This window comes from Scyliorhinus canicula, chromosome 7, assembly GCF_902713615.1.
Source record: "Scyliorhinus canicula chromosome 7, sScyCan1.1, whole genome shotgun sequence".
NCBI classification, from domain to species: Eukaryota; Metazoa; Chordata; class Chondrichthyes; order Carcharhiniformes; family Scyliorhinidae; genus Scyliorhinus; species Scyliorhinus canicula.
The window spans coordinates 88,034,083-88,052,653 of record NC_052152.1 but is presented as its reverse complement, the minus strand read 5'-3'; the positions used below and the strand labels follow the sequence as shown (position 1 = coordinate 88,052,653).

At 45.3% G+C, this 18,571-nt stretch overlaps 1 protein-coding gene across 10 annotated transcripts in view; it reads right to left on the bottom strand.

The window, feature by feature from the left end:
* Window positions 1-16,620, bottom strand: part of LOC119969166 (galactosylgalactosylxylosylprotein 3-beta-glucuronosyltransferase 1-like) — a 170,975-nt gene extending 154,355 nt beyond the window's left edge. For all 10 annotated transcript variants that reach the window (XR_005461302.1, XM_038802397.1, XM_038802393.1 and 7 more), the window contains exon 1: window positions 16,338-16,620. The gene's annotated coding sequence lies outside the window, so the exon portion shown is untranslated. The remainder of the gene's footprint in view (window positions 1-16,337) is intronic.
* Window positions 16,621-18,571: the final 1,951 nt, after the last annotated feature.

The following is an 18,571-nucleotide window of genomic DNA, read 5'->3' as shown; positions in this document are numbered from 1 at the left end:
CCCCTGCATGCGGTTAGACTCCTCCAATTGCACCTGCAGGTGCTGGAGGTTGCTGACACCCCTCATGTAGTCCCTGGCTCTGTGTCTGCAACCCCATTATCGATGGGATTACCCTTTCCAGAAGCCCGTAACCTATCCGGATGGCAGGGAGTCCCTGGAGTCGGGCCGTATCTGACTGTCCACCCCCTCGGGGATCTTACTTCCACTTGATGTACTGCAGCACATGTGCGTTGCGCACCAGATAGTGCCTCAGGAACCTCTTCACTTATGTACCCAACCGAGGTGAGTGTCTCTGGAATGATGGAAGGCGTTGGACACAGCTGTGTCGGGAAGTCAGTGTCATCCCCAGACTGGTGCTCCGGGATGTCATGGGTTACGGTTCAAGGACTCTCGTCGTCCATTTCCTCTTCTTCACTGCTGTTCACCTGGGATTGAAATTGGGGTCGGCCGATAGAAAGTGCCCAATGTTAGGCAGTTGAACATATGCAGCACAAGGGTTGGGTAGCTAATGGCCTTCGTGGCCAGGGCTCCTGGTCATTGTGGTCATTATGTGTGCTGGCATGTGGTGCAGAGTGAGGTGCGCACACACTGCCGGCGGGTGGAGTCTGGTCACCCTCATGGGTGGCAGAGGGTTTACAGGTGTTTGGGGAGGCTAGGACCACAGTGCTGCCTACTCACCCTGGCCGCCCTGAGGAGGTCATGCAGCTTCTTCCGGCACTGCTGGCCTGTCCTGGCAGTGGGGCCCTTGGCACTCATGGCGTCTGCCACCTGCACCCAGGCCCGGTATACAGCAACGGGTGGCAGCATCCTTCCCACTCCTGGGCGGTCTGCCTCTCCTCCATGGCGTCCAGCAAAGTTCCGAGCTCCATCTCTGTAAACCGGGTGGCTCTCTCCACACTTCTATCATGTTGGCTGGGATGAGTGTGCGTGGAAGGAGCAGTGCTCCGAAAGCTAGTGTTTGAAACAAACCTGTTGGACTTTAACCTGGTGTTGTAAGACTTCTTACTGTTATGTACAGAGAAAGGGGTACCCTAATTGGTCAATCTCAAATGCCTGGTGGAGGTTATTGATGCACGATCAATTGCACAAAGACGAGAGTTGAATACAAATGAGGCTTTATTACACAAAGATGTGTGGCCTCCTACAGCAGCTGCCAAAATGGCTGCAGTATGGGGAGCACACATAATTATACTCCGCCTACTGGGTGGAGCCAGCAGGCAGGGATCTACCCCCATACCTGTAGTACAGGAGCCTTACCACACATATCCTAATATATACAGCAGTGGTTACTACCACATTCACCCCCTGTTAAAATTGAGTCCGGCGGGGGTGAAGGAGAACTATATACAGCTCAAGTTTAATATACAGAGAAAAAAAATTTTGAGTCCAGAACCAAGTACAGGTTTAGCCGGTCCGGAGCCTTGATCTGACGTTGGGAGCGACGCAGTGGTGGCGGCGATTCTGGCGTCGGTCGGGTCCTTGGTGACTCCGGGAGCGTGCCGAGATCCTCTCATCCTCGGGCGTGGGGAGGACGGTTGGTCCTCGGGGGGGGTTGCTGCTGGGTGCGCCAGGGGAGGGGAGGGTGGCGCTGGGCTGGGGGAATGTGTGTGTGTGGAACCTGCTGGTGCCAGGTCCCAGAGACAGACAACATCTTGGCGGCCGTCGGGGTACTCTACGTAGGCATACTGGGGGTTGGTGTGGAGTAACTGCACCCTTTCGACCAACGGGTCGGCCTTGTGGAGTCGTACATGCTTACGTAGGAGTATGGGTCCTGGAGCTGCGAGCCAAGTCGGGAGTGACACCCCTGAGGTGGACTTCCTGGGGAAGGCAAAGAGACGTTCATGGGGTGTGTCGTTAGTCGTAGTGGATAGGAGCGACCAAATGGAGTGCAGTGCATCAGGGAGGACCTCCTGCCAGCGGGAGGCCGGAAGATTTCTGGACCGTAGGGCCAGCTGGACGGCCCTCCAGACCGCCCCGTTCTCCCTCTCCACCTGTCCATTTCCCCTGGGGTTATAGCTGGTCGTCCTGCTCGAGGCGATACACTTGTGGAGCAGGAACTGACTCAACTCATCGCTCATGAATGAGGATCCTCTGTCACTGTGGGTGTAGGCGGGGAAGCCGAACAGAACGAAGATGGTGTTGAGGACCTTGATGACGGTGGCAGATGTCATGTCGGGGCATGGGATGGCGAAGGGGAATCTGGAGTATTCATCGACCACACTGAGGAAATAGGTGTTGCGGTCGGTGGAGGGGAGGGGCCCTTTGAAGTCCACGCTGAGGCGTTCAAAGAGACGGAAGGCCTTCACCAGGTGCGCACGGTCCAGCTGGTAGAAGTGCGGTTTGCACTCCGCACAGACCTGGCAGTCTCTGGTGATGGCCCTGACTTCCTCGACGGAGTAGGGCAGATTGCGGGCCTTAATGAAGTGGTACAACCGTATCACTCCCGGGTGACAAAGGTTGTCGTGCTGAGTCCGGAGTCGGTCCACCTGTGCGCCGGCACATGTACCTCGGGATAGGGCATCGGGGACTCATTGAGCTTACCGGGGCGATACAAAATCTCGTAGTTGTAGCTGGAGAGCTCGATCCTCCACCTCAAGATTTTATCATTTTTGATCTTGACCCGCTGTGTGTTGTTAAACATGAAGGCTACCAACCATTGGTCATTGAGGAGAGTGAATCTCCTGCCGACCAGGTAATGCCTCCAATGCCGCACAGCTTCAACGTTGGCCTGGGCGTCTTTTTCGACGGCGGAGTGCCGAATTTTCAGAGACATGAAAGGTTCCCCGATGGGATGGCCGTCTGCGGGGTCCACGATGCGTAGGAGGGGTGGGCCGCGTGGCCGGGGGTGTAGGCCTGGATATTGCGCGAGGCGACCATCATCGATAGCGCCAGCTTTTTGGTTGCCGTGAAGTGGAGCGTGGCCCCCTCTAAAAGTCGCTGGCAGATGTGATCTGACGCAATCCCCGCAACGAAAGCGTCCCGCATGAGTAAATTTGAATGTTCTCTGGCCGCGACGACCTGACAGTCACAGTCTCTGACCAGGGGAATTAGGGCACGCCAGAAACTTCTATTGACTCACTAGGGAGTTGACTACGAATTGAGAGGACGTGCCTGGCGTAAAGCGTCTTAGTCCGCTAAGTGTAATTTTCTTTCAGTAGCGCCATGGCTTCATCGTAGGTCGGCGTGTCCTGGATAAGCGGAAAAACGCTGGAGCTCAGCCACGTGTAGATCTTCTGAGCTTCCGGAATTGGGTCTGGTGCAGACCTGATGTAAGCTTCGAAACAAGCTAGCCAGTGTTCAAAGTCCTTTTTGGCGTTGCTTGATTGTGGATCCAGCTGCAGGCGATCCGGCTTGATGCGGAGGTCCATCTTCTGAAAACTTTAGTGTAATAAATTGATGCACGATCAATTGCACAAAGACGAGAGTTGAATACAACTGAGGCTTTATTACACCAAAATGTGTGGCCTCCTACAGCAGCTGGCGAAATGACTGCTGTATGGGGAGCACACATATTTATACTCCGCCTACTGGGCGGAGCCAGCAGGCAGGGGCTACCCCTGTACCTGTAGTACAGGGTCTTACCATACATACCCTAATATAAAGAACAGTGGTTACTACCACAGTTATTACACGCTGCTAAACAGGTTGAGCTTCCACTTGCAAAGTTTCCCAACACTTGTCAATGGCAGGCAGAAAGAGTGGGTGAGATTCCTTGGGGACCATGTGACAGAAAGACATGGGAGCCTCTACTCTCACTATCCCACCTCCAGCATACAACACGCATGTAAAAAGTACATGTTGCCATTGAAACTCCTGACTGAACTGTAACACACTACTACCATATAAACATTTGTGTCATGGGGAAATGCAAGTATTAAAGATAGACTTTATTTTTCTAAAAGGTTAACCACCTTTAATTGTAGAAATAAACCCAATTGGGTGGTGTAGAATCCGACAAAGTGACCACAAGGGATCGCACAGTTGGATACAAAATGAACACAGATTTATTTCTCATACAGCAATCTCTCCACTGCCCGAGCGTCTTCAGGTCGTGGATTTTGTTCAGGGGTAGACCCGCCTCATTTATCGGGGAAGTTCGTATGCTGAGGTGGTCACAGGAAAACAGACGGTGCCCACCCCATGACCTCTGCCCACCCCATGACCTCTGAGGAGGTCATAACAGGTGGGTGAATATAATTTTGCTGCTAAACTGTCTCTGCAATCTGAACCCATGGCAGAAAAAACTAATTTCTAGCAGTGCCTCAACAATACTGCTTTCATTCTTCCGAACCAAATAAATCACTGTTTGATCAGTACAGTTGCTGGATCATGTATTCAGCTGTGGACAACATGGACCTTGTTTTAACTGGCACAATAGGAATGCTGGAAAGATCAAGAACTAGGGTAGAGTGTTTGAGATCGTTTCTGAACTTCAGGGTAGGAGGTTAGAGCTGTCCACCGACACAATGGCAGCAGGCAACAGGTCAAGAACAACCCAAGTTTAGATCAAAACCATGCAAGGATTTGCAAATAAAAGACCAAAGTAAGGCTAGAGTATCACTCTATCTTAAAAACTGGAGTGAATGGCATATATAAACCAGTGTCAAAATCCTTGCTGTTCATTATGGATTGCATAGTGGGCTCTCTTGAGTGAGTGCTGCACACTCATTTCTTTTTTACAAGTGCAGGTAGTTGTGACTTTGGAATCAATATCTGGGGTAATTTGATCTATGAGTTGTACGACATGCATTCTATCTCCTTGAGCTCTTCCGGCCCTTTTTTTAAAACTCGGATGCTTTGGGGAGAACAACAATACAAAAGAACAATTTTCTGGTCATTACCATGTTGCTATTTGTGGGAGTTTATTATCGGCAGAATTGGCGGGATAGAGTCAGGAATTCTCTCGGTTTGTGTCTGCAGCTCCATGGAATCAGAATGAAGGAGATGCAAAACCTGTCCTGTGCACAAATTAAATATTAGTGGCATCATTTGGTAATGTTTGTAAGTAACGCTTCTGCATGGACCTTTAATTCCTACCAACTGAAACTAGAATCTATTTATTAGCAGTAAATCCCCAGGGATCACAAAAACAAGACTAAGATTCTGCTGAGCAGTAATGACCCTCTGGCAATGCTTCCAGTTCCTATTTGGTCATTTGGACATTCTGAATTCGGCTATTCGGGCAGTGTACCCGAATAGCCGCCAGAATGTGGTGACTAGGGGATTTCCACAGTAACTTCATTGCAGTGTTAATGTAAGCTTACTTGTGACAATAAAGATTATTATTATTATAACATCTCAGTCTGCACTCCTTTGAATAAATTTATATAGGGTGGGGAAGAAGGTGAAATATGAGTGCAAGCTAGCTAGTATAAAAGAAGCTAGGAAGAGGTTTTTTTCAATATATGAAAGGTAAGAGAGAGTCAAATATAGAGATTGGACCACTGAAAAATGTGGCTGAAGGAGTAATAAGAGGAAACAAAGAATGGCAAACAAACTGGAATCATTACTTTGTATCAGTTTTCACGATTGAAGATACCAGTGCGATGCCAGAGTTCTAGGAGAACCAGGGGGCAGAGGGGAGTGCCGGTTAGCCTGACTTCGGTCATTGGTAAGATTTTAGAGTCCACTGTTAAAGATGAGATCGCGGAATACTTGGAAGTGCATGATAAAATAGAACTGAGTCAGCACAGCTTCGTCAAGGGGAGGTCATGTCTGACAAATCTGTTAGAGTTCTTTGAGGAAGTAACAAGGAGGTTAGACAAAGGAGTACCAGTGGACATGATTTATTTAGATTTCCAGAAGGCAAAGAAGCGGCAGATGGAATACAATATGGAAAAATGTGAGGTTATGTACTTTGGAAGGAGAAATGGAGGCATAGACTATTTTCTAAATGGGAAATGCTTAGGAAATCAGAAGCACAAAGGAATTTGGGGGTCCTTGTTCACGATTCTCTTAAGGTTAACGTGCAGGTTCAGTCAGCAGTTAGGAAGGCAAATGCAATGTTAGCATTCATGTCGAAAGGGCTAGAATACAAAACCAGTGATGTACATCTGAGACTATATAAGGCTCTGGTCAGACCCCTTTTGGAGTATTGTGAGCAGCTTTGGGCCCCGTATCGAAGAAAGGATGTGCTGGCCTTGGAAAGGAACCAGAGGAGGTTCACAAGAATGGTCCCTGGAATGAAGAGCTTGTTGGTTGAGGACTCTGGCTCTGTACTCGTTGGAGTTCAGAAGGGTGAGGGGGGGACCTTATTGATACTTACAGGATACTGCGAGGCCTGGATAGAGTGGATGTTTCCACTTGTGGTGAAAACTAGAAGCAGAGGAGACAATCTCAGACTAAAGGGACGATCCTTTAAAACAGCGATGGGGAGGAATTTCTTCAGCCAGAGGGCGGTGAATCTATGGAACTCTTTGCCGCAGAAGGCTGTGGTGGCCAAATCACCGAGTGTCTTTAAGTCAGAGATAGATAGGTTTTCATTCTATGATATTGATTAATAAGGAGATCAGGGGTTATGGGGAGAAGGCAGGAGAATGGGGATGAAAAAAATATCAACCATTAATGGCAAAACAGACTCGATGGGCCAAGTGGCCTAATTCTGCTCGTATGTCTTATGGTCTTATGGTCTAACAGAAAATATGTGTCTGCCCCTCCAATCTAATGACGGGTATCCCAAAATCTGGGAAAATGCAAAATCCGGCATTGAATCAATCCTGAGGGTGCAGGATTTTCTACATCAGACTTGTACTTCATTGCCTGTAAAGTGAGTTGAGATGTCCAATGATTGTGAAAATCACTATATAAACGCAAGTCTCTTTATTAAAATCCTGGGAGTTGTCAAGTACTCGATTGAAATGATAGTTTGCTGTATCTTGAGCACTGGACTGGGTAATATTTATGCAAGCATTATTCAAAGAGAAGTGTGGCTTCATAATAAAACACAGTGGCTGGTTTTGTCTCCACCGAAAGTTTGGCTGCAAATGTAGATTCTGCATGCCAACTTTATATTATAGGATTTCTGTCCTTCTCTCCACATTTTAATGCTGGTAATCTTAAATGGTTCATTCCATTAAAATGTAGTATTAAATGGTGTTTGGTTGCATCACTGTCACTTTTCCCTATAGCATCAATAAGATAGGATCAGCTACTATGTCGATAGATTTGGCTCCATTCTCCCTCAAGCCTTCATTTTGTGAACTATTTTGGAGTAGATTTTAACTACCAGGTTTCTGAGCAGCATCGACAAGCATTTTCTTGCTTACTTTTCTTTCTAAGCTCCTTCCTAAAACATTGTGGTTTAAGGCTTCTTTCGTTTTACCTTTCTTCAGATGGAATATAATTACCCTGATGCTTATTCAGTTTAATAGTTTAAAATACATTCCATTTTCTTCCACTTTTAAGAATGATTTCCCAATTTCATTTTTGCTGACTCACTGAGGCTCACAACAGAGATGTTCAACAAGCCTGAGGGTTTCCTTTACTGGATTAATGCTGCATGATTTCACAACCATTCATTATCACAGGAGGGTGTCTGTAGTTTTGCAGTTTGATTGACACCTACAAATGGGTGTAGGCTATTTGATATGGGACTGAATTCCAGTACTTTTTGTGATAATAGATTGCCCACTTGAATGAAACCTTTGTTGTTATAAGATATTATATAGTTGAAGAAATGTGAATGCAGTTAATGGAAAGAGTGTTTTTTTTTTCAATAAAGTAAAGTCTGCAATAGGCACATAGAAAGTTACTTTGTCTCAACTCTGTATGGGGATTACGGTTTTCCAATGGTGGTGGATAAGTGAATTGGTATATTGGAGGTGGTGGGGAAAAGAGTGACAGGTGCAGGCATGAATTACCACTAAATTGGCATAGAGGGCATAAAGGGCACCAGAGGTGGTGGAACAAAGGTTGGCATAGGGAATACAAGTGGTATGAGTGTGGGTGGCGTGTTTATGTGGGAATAGAGAGCATGAGGCAGCATGCATAAAGCATAGGCAGTGTGTATGGGGAGAGAAGGTAGGATAAAAGGAGAGGGCTGTAGGAATGTTTCATGTTTTAATCCTAGAAGCATGTCTTCTACCCAGTCAGCCTCTGCACCCAGCATCTTCCTCAGTTCTTCCCGGGTCACCTGCCCTGACTTCTGATCCATTCCACCCCTGTGTCAGACTGAAAATCCGACACCCAGGCAGCCATGTTTATAGGTTGGGTTCGCAAATTCACCTGGGAATTTTCCTGACTCTACGCATCCGACTGGGAGCGAAATGCTGGGCATTTAGTTTCAAAATCTGTTTCCAAAGTCCACCCTATCCTATAGTTTTGGACTTCACTTTGAGAACACTATCAGATCTAACAATGCCATAGTTATTGAATGGCAGCTGTTTTCCAGTCTTGGAGTTCATAACCAGTTATGGGTGGTGGCACAAATTACCACTAAATTGGCACAGAGGGCAGAAGGGTGAAGATCAGATCCAGCACTGTCTCTGCTCCAAAAGCCTGATTCACATGGGTTGTGAGGAATGAGATCCTCATTGTTTGAATCTGTTTGTAAACTCACCCTTCTCTGAGCATCCCAGGACCGCCCAGTCAACTGCCAGGATTAACATTATAATGCTGAGCAACCCTCCTTATCTGCCAGCTATCTCCTTGTTCACTGCTGATTTTGTGCTGCCATTTTGGGAAACTGAGAAAGTACATGAGGGAGACAGGAATAGAAAGTTATGCTGAAAGAGCAAGAAGTAGAATGAGATAATGCTTGTACAAAGAGTAGTTAGGCCAAATGACCTGTTTCTATTTTGTAAGCAATTGGAAAATGACGAGGCAACAATTTGTCACCTAATATTCAGTTTTATCCGTCATTTAATCCTTATCGTCTTCTATTAATACATTCATCATTTCTATATCTGCTGGATGGCATCTTATTGACAATATGGTTCTTCACCTGTTTGTAAACCTATTATTATTCAATATTTTCTCTCCTTTCAGCTCTAGCGATTGGTCATCCATTGCTGTCAGCCATGCTCTGAGATGCCAATAATATCAGTATTCCCACTTTCCAGATGTACTTCTAACTAATGGAGATGCCCACAGCCCAAAACATCTGCTGCAGCTCCCAGTTGAAAGAGGATGCTGTAAGGTAGGAGAGCACAAGGAGAAATTGAAGAGGAAGATTCAGCAAAAGAAAAAAAACTGGAACTTTTAGCACCACCTGTAAATATTTCACCCACCCCAGTGGTCATTAGATGGAAAGCCGATATGGAAATCATAGAATTTACAGTGCAGCAGGAGGCCATTCAGCCCATCGAGTCTGCACCGGTACTTGGAAAGAGCACCCTACTTAAGCCCCATGCCTTCACCCTATCCCCTTTATCTCCGTAACCCAGTAATCCCACCTAACTTCTTTTTTGGGTCACTAAGGCCAATCCACCTAACCTGCACATCTTTGGACTGTGGGAGGAAACCGGAGCACTCGGAGGAAACCCATGCACACACGGGGAGAACGTGCAGACTCCACACAGACAGTGACTCAAGCCGGAAATAGAACCTGGGACTCTGGAGCTGTGAAGCGTCTGTGTTAACCACTATGCTACCGTGCTGCCCTCACTTTCTCCATCGAGATTCTGGGTATATGCTTAGAAATTAGGGAACAAAGGTTTCCACAAGTGTAAACATTGGGCTGAAGGAACAAATTAACCACAAATATTTGTGGTGCAGCTTGGTTTTCGCGACCTGTGAACTGAAGTGATGAATGTTTTTGAGGTAAACCAAATTCATTGTGGTCGCTTTGAAAATAATATTGTAATAAAAAAATTGTAATCTGCTTTTAAGAGATAACAACATGCCATTGTTGGAGCGGGAGTCAGTCATGTGACCAAGACTCATTTTCATATTGGCCTGTAAGCAGAGCACCCAGCTCTGCTGCCGATGCTTCCAAGTTTTCTATTCAGGTATATATGTTCTCATGTGCCTAGTTTAAATAAATGATCCCACAGCATGTTTACACAATCACTTACGAGTGTTTGGCACTTTTATATCATAATAAAATTGGGCGGCACTGATGCTTCACAGCGCCAGGGATTCTTGGCTTCGGTCACTGTACGTTCTCATTGTGTCTGCGAGGGTTTCCTCCGGGTGCTCCAGTTTTCTCCCACAGTCCAAAGATGTGCAGGTTAGGTGGATTGGCCATGCTGAATTGCCCCCCCCCCCGTGGTGTCCAACGGTTGGGTGGGGTTGCTGGGTTACCGGGATGGGATAGAGGTGTGGGTTTAGGGCGGGTGCTTTTTCAGGGGCCGGTTTAGACACAATGGACCGAATGGCCTCCTTCTACACTGTAAATTCTATGATTCTATAATGGTTCTCAAAACACATTATGGTGCAAACATGTTGGTCAAACAGCCTGGCAGCAAGATTCAGCACAAGTACAATGTGGTGAGCAGCCTTAGATCATGCTACATGGCATGAGAACACTTCAATGTTCTGGTCAGGATACAATTAAGTTCACCGCATCAGAGAGTGTTGAAATCGCAGGGTGATGACTGCACAGCAAACCTTTGAAGACACAGCCTGGGATAATAAAGAGCTGGTAAGCAGGTGGATCCTTCATGGTGACACTGCAGTGCATAGCCTGTCAGCCAGTGAATGGGACAGCGTGTAGAGAGGACCAGCACCCAGTTGCTCAGTCAGGAAAAGCGAGTGACCAGGGCATATGCCGGATCTAAGATTTGTGCATCTCAATTACTTGTGTCGTTAGGACAGATAATTGAGAGAATGCTTTGATCCGCATCATTTAAACATAGCTTTGAAACATTGTCTTTAAAAAAAAACACAACTTAAATTAGTTAAATCTTCGATTTGCAGGTGCAAAGTTCAAAACCAACTTCAAGATGGCCACTGGTCAGTACACATTGTGGAGAAGTCTCAAGAGCTTATTACATTTCATACTCTGTTGGACAATACTGTTTTCAACAACGTACCTTCAGGTTGTTCACCAGATCTCTTTCCTGGACAGCACGACATGCACTGTGCCAGGATTTGTCTATGTTGCATATGACATTGTAGTTGTGGGAAGAACAAAGCAAGAGCATGATCATAATCTGCACCTATTGATGCAAGCGACATGTAACGAAGGATTGGTGTTCAGTCTAAAATGTGACACCAATATGCAGCAGATTAATTTCTCTGCCCGTACACCTCGACCCCATTGCCCATCTCCTGGCCGTCCCACGCTATTCCCCCAGGCCCTAGCCCCTCCACCAGTGGCATAATTGTCAGCACATTGAAGTGACGTTGGACACTTTTCGTACGTCCTCTCTCTCCCTCAGCAGCCACGACATCTGTTTTCTAATTTTAAATACCACAAGTGAATCTTGCCATCAGTAATCCTTCCTGGCGGAGGCGGAGCATTGCAAGGGCCCTGGAAATGGCTGGGTTGGGCCTGTTAATTTAGGTTTACTGTACAATTTGCATGCCCACACCGGCGTGTGGCATGGAACGCATTCACGCCGCTGCCAAGGCACCAGAGCATGGCATTCCTTTGGGCACCCGCCGCCAACTGCGATTTTCGGCTAACGCGCACTACTGCACCCAATCGTGCTTGACGATTCTGGTGTCCCTGGATGGAGAATACCGCCCCACCAATCTGGCACACTTTGCGCAATGCACATGCCAGGAGATACAAAAGAAATGACAAATGATTCCACATTACAGAAATGTGGGAAACCATCAGCGAAGAATGTCCTGATTCAATTCAGCATGTCCGCGAACAGGTGAGACCATTTTGGTCTTTCCAGGACAAGCTATGCATCTCCTAGCGAGCCATTCTAAAGGAAGGCACGTCATCTATGATTAATCTAGGACAAAGGTTCGGCGCAACATCGTGGGCCGAAGGGCCTGTTCTGTGCTGTATTTTTCTATGTTCTATGTCATCATGTCAGAATCTTTGCATCCTGATAATCTTCAACAACTTCATCGCTCACACACGGGCATAGATCAGATGAGAAAACTCATTGGCTATTGGCCCAGCATGAACAGTGATATTGAAGTGCAAGGCATATCAAGTGCATATGCCAAATTAACACAAAGAACCACTGATCCCACATGAGATTCCTACCCATTGTTGGTCCAAAATCACATCCGACCTCTTTCATGTCCATGGCATTGACTTCACCATCATCATCAACTACTTTACCAAGTACCCCATTATTCGACAATTGCACAATACCATCATACACACTCTATGTGATACCTTCAGTTTATTTGGTTTGGCTAGATAGATCATTATAGATAGCAGTCTGCAATTTATTGGTAAGTCAATTCAGGATATGTATGAGAAGTGCAATATCGTTCACATTACTCCTTCTCTTCATTACCTAAATCCAATGATGTGGCTGAACGAATGAGTCACACGGTGAAATCTTTAATTCTCAAATGTAGACTGGCCAAACAAGATTTACACATTGCAACGTTGTATTTGAGAATTACATTTTAAGTGCATCTATTCCATCCCATGTTCAGGAAAATTACATACCAATTTACCTACTCTCCCAGAAACTAGGGAGCAACTGGAAAAACACAAGAGAAGATGACCAGCGTGCATGATAAAAATGTAGGTACTGTATAAAGAATTGGGACAGCACGTTTACTGTAAATACATGGCAACCAGCTGAGGTGAGGATTTGTTCAGAATCAAGGTCCTATGGCATAATTACATACAAAAGCACAATGGTCAGGCGTAACCAAGGAAAAATCAGATCTATTCAGCTCCTCAACCACTGTGCAGTCCTTTTGCATCAAGGGCAAGATCCCAAATGCAACCGGAACACTCACGATTAAAAATCCCACTGATCATAGTGGGAAATTAAAGAAACCTCCAGATTACCAGCAGATTACATCTATATTTTAGAGACTCATATAATTATGTAATGGTAACAAAGTGTGAACATGTATTATAAATAGTTCTACTTCTTTGAGGGGGGTAGGGGAAGTATTTTTTAAAAAGAAAGGCGAATGTTGTAATATACCTTTCACACATGTTGACAAATCTTTTAAGAGTTCTTTTAGGAGGTAACAAGGAAGTTAGACAAAGGAGAGCCAGTGGACGTGATCTATTTAGATTCCAGAAGGCCTGTGACAAGGTGCTGTGTAGGAGGTTATTAAATAATTTAAGAGCCCATGGTGTTAAGGGTAAGATATTGGCATGGATAGAGGATTGGCTGACTGGCAGGAGGTAGAGAGTGGGGATAAAGGGTCTTTTTCAGGATGGTAGCCAGTCGCTAGTGGTGTGCCTCAGAGGTCGGTGTTTGGACCACAACTTTTCACAGTATACATTAATGATCTGGAAGAAGGAACTGAGGGTACTGTTACTAAGTTTGTAGATGATACAAAGATATGCAGAGTAGCAGGTTGTACTGAGGAAGCAAGGGAGCTGCAGAAGGATTTGGACAGGCTAGGAGAGTGGGCAAAGAAGTGACAGATGGAATACAATGTGGAAAAGCATGGTCATGGGATAGGAAGAATGGAAGCATAGACTATTTTCTAAATGGAATAAAGCTTAGGAAATCAAAGGGACTTAGGAGTCGTAGTTCAAGATTCTCTTAAGGTTAACGTGCAGGTTCTGTCGGAAGTTAAGAAGGCAAATGCAATGTTAGCATTCATGTCAAGAGGGCGAGAATACAATAGCAGGGATGTACTCTGAGGCTGAATAAGGCTCTGGTCAGATCCCATTTGGAGTATTGTGAGCAGTTTTGGGTCCCGTATCAAAGGAAGGATTTGCTGGCCTTGGAAAGGGTCCAGAGGAGGTTCACAAGAATGATCCCTGGAATGAGAGCTTGCCATATGAGGAACGGTTGAGAACTCTGGGTCTGTACTCATTGGAGTTTAGAAGGATGTGGGGGGATCTTATTGAAACTTACAGGATACTGAGGCCTGGATAGAGTGGACGTCGAGAGGATGTTTCCACTAGTAGGAAAAACTAGACCCCGAGGCCACAGCCTCAAACTGAAGGGATGATCCTTTAAAACTAAAATGAGGAGGACTTTCTTCAGCCAGAGGGTGGTGAATCTGCGGAACTCTTTGCCGCAGGAGGCAAAAATCACTCAGTGTCTTTAAGACAGTGATAAATAGGTTCTTGATTAATAAGGGGATCAGGGGTTATGGGGAGAAGGCAGGAGAATGGGGATGAGAAACATAATAGCCATGATTGTATGGTGGCACAGACTCGATGAGCAAAATGGCCTAATTCTGCTCCTATGTCTTATGGTCTTCAGTATTCTATCACTATAGTACCAGCACTATACAAGTGTTTAATGTTTCATTTTTGTCGACGAGAAGAGTACACAGCACACTTCTCTACTGCTGATATCTTCAAGTTCTATCCAAGTATACATGTTCTTGTGTACCGAGTTTAAATAAATGAACCCAAAACATGTGAATCATTGGTTCCTTTACATCATTGTAAATACTTGACAATAATGTTTCTATATTCTGCAGTCACCACATTCTCTGAAAGGCCTATTTCATCCTGACTCAAAATGACGATGTACCGAAGTGCAGATTTTAGCAGGTCTCATTTTCCTTTCACGAGGTCTCTGGAAAGGGGCTCACTGTGTCTCAAAGCCGGCTGTTGTGTCCCAGAGTTCAGATGTCTCCGTGAAGTACTCATTTTTCTGCTGAGAACTGGACTTAGATTCTGGCTTGTTCCATTTCACCTGATCCAAACACAATCCGACGACTCAGTGAGAAAGCTGAAATATTTATTTCCTCATAGATATCAGTAAACTATATATACTTCCAAATTTAAATTAGCAGCATCTTTCTGCTATAGCTGATGGCAACAGCACAGCTGAGTTAAGTGGCTAAAGAAAAGAATGTTTCTGAACAATGTGCGCTCAGAGAATGGATTTGATTTCTGGTGGCTTCTGTCTCTGGAAGGAAATGATCCAAGCTAGGATAATTTCATCATTTGCCTTCCAGTATTGCTGATTCTTTTGTAAATTCACAGGGTCCTGCAATGCGTGCCCCAGAGTCATGTAATGCTAATTGTGCCTCATTGGTTATTGACATTTGAACAACATGCTTAACTCTTTAATATTAATATCATCTCAATATCAGACTGAAAGACTAGAAGGTGAATCTGAACTAACATTTCCTAATTTGCTAAAATGTGTATACATTCTAGGATGGCTGATTTGGGCATTTTTCAAAAGCTTGCCCTTTCTCAAGGAGGAAGATTAAAGTGAAGCTTTTTAGGATTGCCTCACTATCTCATCTAATGCTCCATTAACCCCCCCCCCCCCAGAGTGACAGAGCCCACTGATAACATAGTCCACAAGACCATTGTCCTTCCAGAAGAACAATGCAATTGCCACTTCAAATGAGCAAATAAACCATCTCCTTTCTAATTGCTTCACTCTACCTTCTTCCATTCAGACTGGGGTTGACATCTGATTTGCAGAAGCAAGCAAAGTTCTCCAATCTCTTTCTCGGATGTTACAGGATCATAAGTTTTTAACATTGAGTCCAATGTTATTTGAGAATAGAGTCGGTCTCAAACAACAATACACAATTCCATTTGCAGGTAGAGCAGCCCTTGTCTTTCTCTCCTGACTATTTATTTTTCTGGAAAGATCTTAACTGTCAGGGTTCTGGTATCTAATGCCCCCATGCTCACATTGAATCCAGGGCACTCTTTGGGTTGCTGGGAACCAACGCAAAGGCTGCTGTCAATAAGAACTCAACAAAAATCATTTAATCAAAGTTCTCTTATTTATTGTAATAAAGCATTGTCCTTCTACATATTTTCCAACCTGATGTGCCACACACCAAATTCTCTTGCCTAATATTTTGAACTTATTTTAGCAGTGTCAGGTAAAAGCATTCTAAAGGGTGTGTTTAAGGATTTCTGCTTCTTAGCTATGACATGGAATGTCTTAAATTATGGCCTGATACCCAAACTGAAATAACAATGATAAACGGGGATTAAACTTCCAAAACATAGACCAGACATTATCCTGAATCATAAGCATCTTGTCTATAGAGGAGGTGTTAAGTTCAAGCATTGTTTGCAAGCCGGTTCCTGTCTCTGTGAACTGATGCCAAAAAATTTCAGAACATCGAAGGAAAAAACTGAAGACAGAATCAACAAAATGTCTCTATTTTCTGTTTCAAGTACTTATTGATTACAACCCTGAAGACTTACTGAGCGGATAGTGTTGCGCCAGGTATTTTCATTGGATCAATTGAAATGAGAATAATAACACTTTTACAGTCACACAGCAAATGTTGCAAGTAACCAGTGGAGAAAATAGAAAGACTGTAAAGTGAAATGAATTACTACTTACCAGTGTGACTGCTGCACTTTCCTGTCATCAAATCATCAGCATCCCTCTATCCAGAAGAATAAAACCAGGCAAGCTACTTACGACTAATGAGTTTCAATTATTATTCAGTAAGGCCACGATCGGTAAGATTACTTAAAGGACAAAGAAGAAGCTAACTGAAAGAAGTTTCTTTAGGTCTTGCTCAGTTGCAAGATGCGCTGTGTGTGTCCAGCCTGCTTATGAATGAAATACTGAGCAAGCAGAATCCTGCAGGCTGCTGAAGTCAGCTCTGCAAATGCCTGTTACGCCTGTGCAGACTCTTCTTAAAGCTGCACTGCTAAAGAAATGTCAAAAGACCACAAGCATTTTCATTTCGGGTGCCCGGTGGTGAAATACTGGAAGGCACGTAGCGTTGTGACAGGGTCAGCATTTGGTGTGATATCAAGTTCTTCGTTTAATAAAATATAAATTACGGTCTGTAGACAAAAATTGGACAAGTTGTTACTTTTCATTCAATTTTCTTCATCAGAGTAATATAAAATGATAAAGCTGCACTCCTACTCATCAAACGGTAAATACCCATAATAGAAGCAGTGTATTCATGTGCAAATGTATTATTTCATTACAATGGCCTGAAAATTTATGAAAGACAGCAGTTTGCTGATCTAAATGCTTGTAGCTTGCAGCCAGTGCTAAGTGCACTGTTGAGTGACAGCAGGCTTAAATGAGGATGACAAAATAGCAAGAGGTTAACACCAGTTCAAACTAGCCAGCACTACTTAAAGCGAGCCTGTGCGAGATGCTGCAACTGGTTGCTTAAGAGGATTTGAGCATGAAGAACACAAGATGGCAGAGAGCCTGCTCCAAGATTTTCTTTTTTTAAATAAATGTAGAGTACCCAATTTATTTTTTCCAATTAAGGGGCAATTTAACGTGGCCCATCTACCTACCCTGCATATCTTTGGATTGTGGGGGCGAAACCCACACAAGCACGGGGAGAATGTGCAAACTGCACATGAACAGTGACCCAAAGCCGGGATCGAACCTGGGACCTCGGCGCTATGAGACCACAGTGCTAACCACTGTGCCACCATTTGCCCTGCTCCAAGGTTTGCTAATGCAGCACTTGAAGATCTTGGTCGAGGAGGTTCGCAGGAACAGCTTGGGACTTTTCTATTTTCAGAAAACCAAGACGGCCACCTGACCAGGCAGTGGAGGAAGACAGAAGAACAGAAAGATAATGATGTGGAAGAAACAAATTCTCCATTTTGAGATTAAGTTGTGGTGGCTAGAATGGCGAGGTCCTGTGCCAGATTCAGCGCTTTTTTATGCACAAACCTTGCGGATCATCTGGTGGGCCACCATCAGCTACCGGGTTCAAAGGTCCCAGCGCCATATTTAAACACCGAATATGCTCATATCGCTCTCTGCAGCCCATCTGTCTTCAGCAGACCATGTAAGGTATCAACAACTCAGAGGGGAAAGGCAAGCAGCCTCAAGAGGAAATATGTTCCTCAATTCAATCCCTTCCCCCCCCCCCCCCCCCCCCCCCGAGCGCATCACCAGTAAGGTACCATGCTCCACTTGGACATTTACCCACCATATCTGGAGTCTTTTTGTGCACCTTCATCCAGTAAACAATCTGGTATCCCCTTGACTGCTTTCCATGCAGCCTTGTTGGGGTCCAGCTTCCCTCGCCTCGGTCTTCCCTCCACCTTCCAATAATCGTCTACTTCATCCACTTCCTTGCCTCTCTGCCTGACATTCTGAGACCTCAGCCTTCCTCTTCCCCCTCCTGACACAGCCCTCCTTCCACATTGGCCCTCCTTGTCTGCATCAGGCCACACCCCACCCCAGCCTCACCTCACACCCCACCCCTGATTGCAGTGGTTGCATGAGTCCCGCAGCACAGTGCTGCCCAGATAGACATAGGTGTGTGGCCCCAGTACCCCCCAACCCCAGGTACTGTATTGATCCGACTCGGTAACACGGGAGGGTCCATGGGTCCAGTAGCATGGTGCTGTCTAGCTCGGCATGGAGATGGAGGCTGATACTGATCTACCCCAGCAGAGTGGTGTACAGTGCATCTGGAAAAGCACAGCAGGATGACAGAACGGCTAAGTTTCACTCACCTTGAAGTCTCTTGCGAACTGAGCAACGTCTTCTACACGCCAGCCTTTATCAATCAGATTTTAAACGGTCGTAATTTCACAGTGGAACAACCCAAGATTGGAATGCCTGACGGGACATCAGTG